The sequence below is a fragment of the Carya illinoinensis genome, chromosome 5 (genome assembly GCF_018687715.1).
Source record: "Carya illinoinensis cultivar Pawnee chromosome 5, C.illinoinensisPawnee_v1, whole genome shotgun sequence".
Classification (NCBI taxonomy): Eukaryota; Viridiplantae; Streptophyta; class Magnoliopsida; order Fagales; family Juglandaceae; genus Carya; species Carya illinoinensis.
The window spans coordinates 37,112,374-37,119,543 of record NC_056756.1 but is presented as its reverse complement, the minus strand read 5'-3'; the positions used below and the strand labels follow the sequence as shown (position 1 = coordinate 37,119,543).

Below are 7,170 nucleotides of genomic sequence, written 5' to 3'. Positions count from 1 at the left end.
GTGTCTTTTTCTTCAGGTCGGGTCGGTTCGGGCCAAAATTTGTGCGGGCCGGGCCACTGTGCAAGCCTAATAATTATATCAAAGTTATGATGCTATTGGCATATTTAATATTTGCAAGCTTACCAAGCCATACATGTTGGGGATCTTACAATGCTAGATCTTACTCAAAATAACAATGAACAATTGACAAAAGGGATGAAACAAAGCACTCGTCCATGTGCTTGAGAGCTGTAAATTGGTGCAAACAATATACCAATATTCTTGGGCAAGTAACTGGTAACCAAAGTCTTCAAATACCTGCATCTAATTTTCCCAAAACATCAAGGCCTAAGTGCCTAAAAACATTAAAAATTAAAAATTTATCATTTGTCAAAGTTGTAAAGTTAGTTTTTGCACGTCTTGGATGAAGCTCAACACCTACCATTCCACTGAAATTAACTACATGTTCATGAAATAAATGCCATCAAGTATGAAATAAATGATTAATGCCAATATAAGAACAGATTCCCATAAGTTAAAATCATTCCAATTATACAAATACATTAGTTTTCTAAATACATAACATGAATGAACATTATGAGATTCAATCAAAATCTTTGCAAAAAGAGTAACATCTTCAATGAATCCTCTGACAATCCTTTGGATGCAACTCCGCCATAAACACCATGCATCTCATCGTAGCCTATATTAACAATGCTATTCTATCCATTCCAACAAAAAACCATTTTCAAAATTAATGTTCATAATAAGTTTACCCAGATAAAATTAGCTAAATTGTAAAACATAGATATAATATAGCCAAGGCATCTCCATAAATACTCACCACTGCAGATAGAATAATGTAAAATTTGGAAAAGGGACATGAGGATAATCTAAGGAAAATCATAACCAAAGGCATCTCCATATAAATGGCTTGTACTAACAAGAACACCATCATCACACCAATCTGCACATAACTAACATTCTTAATTGCTCTAGAAACAATTCCCATGATTAAATACTGCAAAGCACTCCAAAAAATGCAACACTCAAAAAATTCAATCCCTTCAATTTCGAACAAGAGACAAGGAGGAAAATGCAACACTCAAAAAATACAAAATGCAAACAAACACTCAAAAAAAGCAAAATTTGTCAAGACTAGCACATAAGAGTAAACAGAGGAAAATACACAAGATTGTGAAGATGAATTATTAATTTAATTTATTTCTAATTGTCAACTATCCTCCTACCAGTTATGATGCTAGCAAGAAGAAAAGAAACAAAAAATATTGAATAAATCAGATACAACTAATAGTTATGTGATGGGACTTTCCTTTTAGGTAGGGAGTGCAGTTATCATCTATAGAATTATTTAGTTTTCTTATTTTTCTAACATTTGAGAGGAGAGTAGACCGGGCAATCAAACTGGCCCAACTAACAACTAGAACTGAATGCATTTGATGGCCAGAAAGCAAATGACCCCTTCTTGCCGATTAAGGCTTCAAGCAGCGACTGCTTGATGTTCATCCAAAGGTCAAATCATATATGTAATTATTGGAACAATTGTTAGAAACTCAAATTGTGAATATGCAAGCATGGTAGCTCATATGGTGTTCTATATCTCCATGAATCTAGGAACTTTTGCTTGCAAAGCCAATGATGCTTAACTGCTCTTTTCAAATGATCAAACAAGAGCAGTATTTTTACTATATATATATAGATATATATAACTAAATTTGTATATTTTATACATGGTATTGGTTTTTTATCTCCAACCATCTTGATATATAGGTGCATAAAGGGTACGGCATGGGGAGGCAATGTAATCCAATGCCAATTTTGTAAGCATGCTCATCCATGAAAAGTTAATTAGATATGACTAGATGCAACTCACATACAGACATACTTGCATGCATATATGGACGAAGTAAAACTTTATATTGCCTTGATGACTTGAACTTTGAATACTCTACTAGGGAAAAAAAAGGATCAGATTACCATTACTAGAAACAAATACAACGTGCTGACCAAACAAAGATATAAGATCAGGAACAAACAAGTCAATGGTCATTCCAAAAAGGGCCCTTTTTTGTTTCTCCAAAAAAAGAAGCCAAAACTTAACATTAATAGCAGAAACATTCCTAACTGAAGTACTCTACTTGCTTTTTGGGAACAAAAATGGCAGCAATTAGGACACCCAAAAAGGCAAGAAAAGCACTTCCAAATATCAATTCCAATCCAAATAAAATTGATTATAGGCAATTAGGGCTCGAGACCTAGGACTTACCCCATGCAAGCAAGGAATTGACTGATCCAAGTAGCGATCAAGCTCTTTATCGTCACCATAATCACCAAAAATCAAAGCAAAACTCAGCAGTTAGACATGATTCCAAGAAAACCAACGGACACAACCTTAGATTCTAAAATGGTAGTAAGAAAACAAAAATCGAATCTAAATCCAAAAGATTCGTGATTTTTCTTTCTATGGTATTTATTTATCGAGAATTAGAAAGCAGAATTGTAAGAGACCCACTGGAGCCAGCACCTCATAATACTTCAATATGCAATATGGGAAACTAAGAGAATCCTAACAAGAATTCCCACAGATATGGGATTGTCAAGGCATCGATTGGGTGATATAGTTTAATTTCTTGCATCCATAGGATATAACTTGATGAAATCCTTGCCATGAAATGGGTGAAAGCTGGATTCTCACTTGCTAATCATATCTTTGATGAAATATTACAAAGCATAGCCCGCATAATGCATAAAGAAGCTCTTTAACTACAATCTACAGTAGGCAAAAATCCCATCAGCAAATCAAAGGAATAAAGTTTGAAAATGATTATTTTTCAAATCAACCGACATTTTATTCTCTTTAAGTTTGAGATAATGGCCTTTTATATTGTCCATAATTTGTAAAAGCTCTATGAACATCAACCAATCTACCTTCAAAGTCAACAAGTTGCAACGAATGGGATGAAGACAGCAAGTATGGGCGATGCAGGAACTTACCTGATGGAAACTTACCTAATTCTTGCAAAGTTGTTTGTCTTGCGGAGGATGAGAGACAATGACGTAAGGTCCGAGGCAACGTGAGACCCAGAGTAGAGGAGGGGCAATGGTGGGTGCTGGGCACAAATGGGCGATGTGCTGTACTGGGCAGTGGATGTGCGACGACGACGCCTAGAGTAGAGGAGGGGCAACGGCGGGCTTTGAAGGTGGAAGAAGACACCAGGAGTGATAAATGGGAGGCAGGAATTCAAATGGAATGAAGAAAAAGAAATGCTAGGTAGATCTTCAGAAGTTTTTGAAAAAGCACATTTTGTTTAAAAAAAAAACAGAAGCCACGTAAGGGGTGCACTGCTACAGTGGCTTCTCTAGGTACTATTTGACTATTAGAATTTTTCATCTTAAATATAAAAGAGTAATTCTACGGAGCAGCCACTGTAGCGCTGCACACAGTGCACACCCTACGTGGCTGCTCTTTTTTTATTTTTAAAATTTTTCCTACTAAAACTGTATTTTGAATTACCATCAACCCATTTCATCAATTTCGATTTGAACCCATCCCGCGTCGCCCTCCCTCTCGTAGCCCAGCACGGTAGCACCATCGACGTCGCCTTCCCTGTCGTTGCCCAGAACCCGCGACTCGTCGGCCTCCCTATGCCCATCGCCGCCAGCAGCCGCGACTCCTTGCTCTGTTTCGCCGCCCATCTGCTTAGTAACAAGAGGTAACTCCACAGTAATGCATTTCTACTTTGGTCTTATTAAGTTCTGCTTTTACTGAGAGAGGTGAAGTTTGGGGCAGATTTTTTCTTTTGAAGATGGGTATTGGGCTTAGGGCATGGAGATATAGAACTCCATTTATAGGTATGGAAAGTTCTACTTTTTAACTCTAAAGACTTACTTGGTGTGCAAAGTGGCTATCGAAAACATTTTTACCCTAAATTAGAATTCTCAAGTGAACACAGTTACGCAAACGCTAGCTAGATTCATGGAACCACCTTTAAAATTCATCCAAAGTATCATTTACAACAACGAGCTGGACCATGGTGGATACAAGATACATCATGTGCAAGTAATTCTTAAAAGAGAACTGAGCTTTCAACCCAATGGTTTTTAAGCAATATTTACAAATATCAAAATATAGAAATGGTGTTTGATTTTATCTTTGAATTGCTTTTGTGATTCCCTTTTTTTTTTTAATAATTAATTGCTTCTGTGATTTTTAATTGTATATGTTCACATATCTTCACTTGGTAGCACGAATTGACTGGTCTATATGCAGTGTCTGGTTTCTTTTCTTCCTTAAGTTGTTAAAATTATGTTAATTTACTGTATTTTAGTATTTTCTTGGAGAACTTTGCAATATTTATGATGAGATTTACTAAATCTACTTGTTATATGTAGATTGGTGTAATGATGGAGTATTTTGACTATTAATGTTGTAAAGTTTACAGTGTTTTGTGTTCATTTCTGATGAGGTTTTGATGGTATTCTTCTAAGTCCAAATTTTGTTTTGTGCTGTTCTGTTTTGGAGATGATCTGGATGAGTCATTTAGATCAAGGTTCACCCATAGCATAGCTGCAATTTATGTGAAGATTGTTGTTTTGAGCTTGTGTCCAAGTGCCCACAATTTAGCAGATCTCATTGCTGCAATCCTTCAGAGGGTGGGAGATGACATTGATCCCAACAGGCTACCTTAAATTCTGGTATTTTTTTATGATGATTGTATTTCAACTTTGTTCTTTTGTGAAAACTATGCCCCCAAAAATAATGTCTTTCAAAAGCTTATGCTAGGTTTATAGGTAAAATCGGTATTTTTTAGATTTGTGAAATTGTTCTTAGTATATGCCTTTGTTCTTTGTTTTTGTGTGAGACCAGCTAAGAACCATAATTTTTCTGTTCTTTTTTTCTGTTTAATTGCACGTAATTTTTCTTGCATTATCATTATTTTGCAATTTGGTCTCTGGTTTTTGTGTTTGAGTTCGAAAAAGGCTTCTTGCGTTTAATTGCTTTCGCTGTATGTAAAAATCCATCATGGGCATATTTAAAAGATGAAAAAAATATGTATATTGGGATTTTAAAGACCTAGAGACTATAACCTCCCTGCCCCTCAACCATTTGTTTATTATCTCTGTTCTAATTGTCCTAAATGGAACCCAACATGCATACTGAATTTATAGTAATTTTCAAACCATTCCACTTTTAAAAAGGGGAATAATTCAGGAAAATAAAGAACTCATGATGCGCTGAAGATGGAATAATTAATAGAAAAGAGAAGCAAAAAAGGAGTTATGAGGCATTTGTGAATTCACATGAATAAAATTTTAATTGGGTTCTTGCCTATTCTTATAATCAATAAAATTTTATTTGCTGAAAAAAAAAGTTTGTCCTACCTATTGTACCTTCCTTTCAATTTGTTGGTTAGTTAATTTTGTTTTTGGTGAATATTCAATGCAGTGCAAGGTATGCATGCAGACATTTATGTGCACCACCATGGAGGTGAAGTGCAGAGAGCATGCAGAAGGAAAGCACCCCAAATCTGATGTTTATACTTGCTTTCCTCATCTTAAAAAATGAATGAATGTCGAGATGTATTCAGAATATTATCATCATATATGTAATTCTTTCTATTATGATGTGCTTTAGTCCTCCATCGTGGTTGCTTTATGCATATTGTGGTATTGTCTATTTGAGAAAGGGAAAGAGAGAGTCATGTATACTCGTTCTTTGTTCAAGTGGAACTCAGTGTTCAATTGTAATGAATATTGATGCCATTGGTGATGCAAGCTTATTTAGTTGTGATGAGAAATGCATTGTTCATGAAAGGTTGGTGGAGTCATTTTAATCATTTTCAATAACTAAGCAACCAATCTAGACGTTTCTTGTATGAGAAATATTGTTCAAGTTAAAATTTGCCATTCCCAAACACAATTGCTATGCGGCCAGCTTCACCACCAAACTCTGCATGTAAATATTACTTACTAATCGCGGACAATAATGGATGGCACTGAAGTACAGGATTGAAAATTTCACAAAGTTTCATTCAACTAAACATGACTCTTCACATTAATAACTCACACACAAAATTGAATGCCCACATTCAGTTACAGGGTGCCATAAAAATTTATAGGGTTTATAATACATAATCCAAATAGCATGGCCTCTTCTTTGTTGGCGCACAGGACTCCATGGGATCAGCCAACTGTGTGCACATCCTGCTTTCTGCTACCCTCACCCGAGAGAAATATGGATGTGCTTGCACCACCAACATAAAAGTGGCAACATTTTATCATGCCCCAGAAAAATTCACATCTCCTCCCTTCTCTAGCAAGTCATCTTCCTTCCTACTCTGTTTTTGACAGGCACTGAGTTAGGAAATTATGAAGTATTCCTTCCTTATAAAGCTTTGTGTGTGTTACATCCTAGTAATATTATTGATGAGAAAATCTGAAAATGCATAAAACCAAGTAAGATTTGGAGCAGAAATATTTAGAGTTTAAACTTCCAAGTAAGAATGATAGACTCTCAAGAAAGGGCAACTCGAAATAAGACTTCCAATTGCATTAGAGGCAACAAAAACTTGGTAAAGATTGGTTCTTCAAACAAAAAAATCCTTTAAAAGTAGGAGTTCAGTAGTCAGTTCACATAAAAATGTGACATAGTGGCCCACTAAGCCACATTAACAGCAACCCATCTGAGCCTATAGCATCGCTTTCATGGTTCTACAACTTACATGAGTATCGAAAACAGTATGGAAAGCCAAAAATTGTTCAAAGTATAAAGTCTAGACATCAGATACCATGGGCAAAATAACAATTGGTTTACATTGAAACAATCAATTTACTAGATTTATATTAAAATCACAAGCTTAGGATTATTACTAAAAATATTTTTTTTAAAAACATATTCCCAGAAATAATAGAGGTCAATTCACAATCATAACTTAATTTACAGAATTTCAATGATGTTCTTAGCCCCAAACAAAGATAAAGCGAAGATAAAATAAGAAAAAGAAAGAAAAAGGCCAATGACAGTTTTTTTTTTTATTTATTTTTTTTTATGCAGCAACTTCTTGATCTTTAAATTCCGAATTCATAATTTTTCTTAACAATGGATAAACTAATTAACATCCCTCAATAACCACGATTTCCCCACTGCAAAGAATACTCATTCGGACAGAA

The 7,170-nt window shown here is 35.1% G+C and overlaps 1 long non-coding RNA gene across 1 annotated transcript; it reads right to left on the bottom strand.

Annotated features, from left to right (window-relative positions):
- Window positions 1-486: 486 nt before the first annotated feature.
- LOC122311272 lies at window positions 487-3,232 on the bottom strand. Its single transcript, XR_006242752.1, has 2 exons — window positions 2,267-3,232; window positions 487-701 (listed from the first exon to the last, which is right to left on the bottom strand). It is a non-coding gene; the product is annotated as an uncharacterized LOC122311272 (long non-coding RNA).
- Between the last annotated feature and the right edge of the window lie 3,938 nt (window positions 3,233-7,170).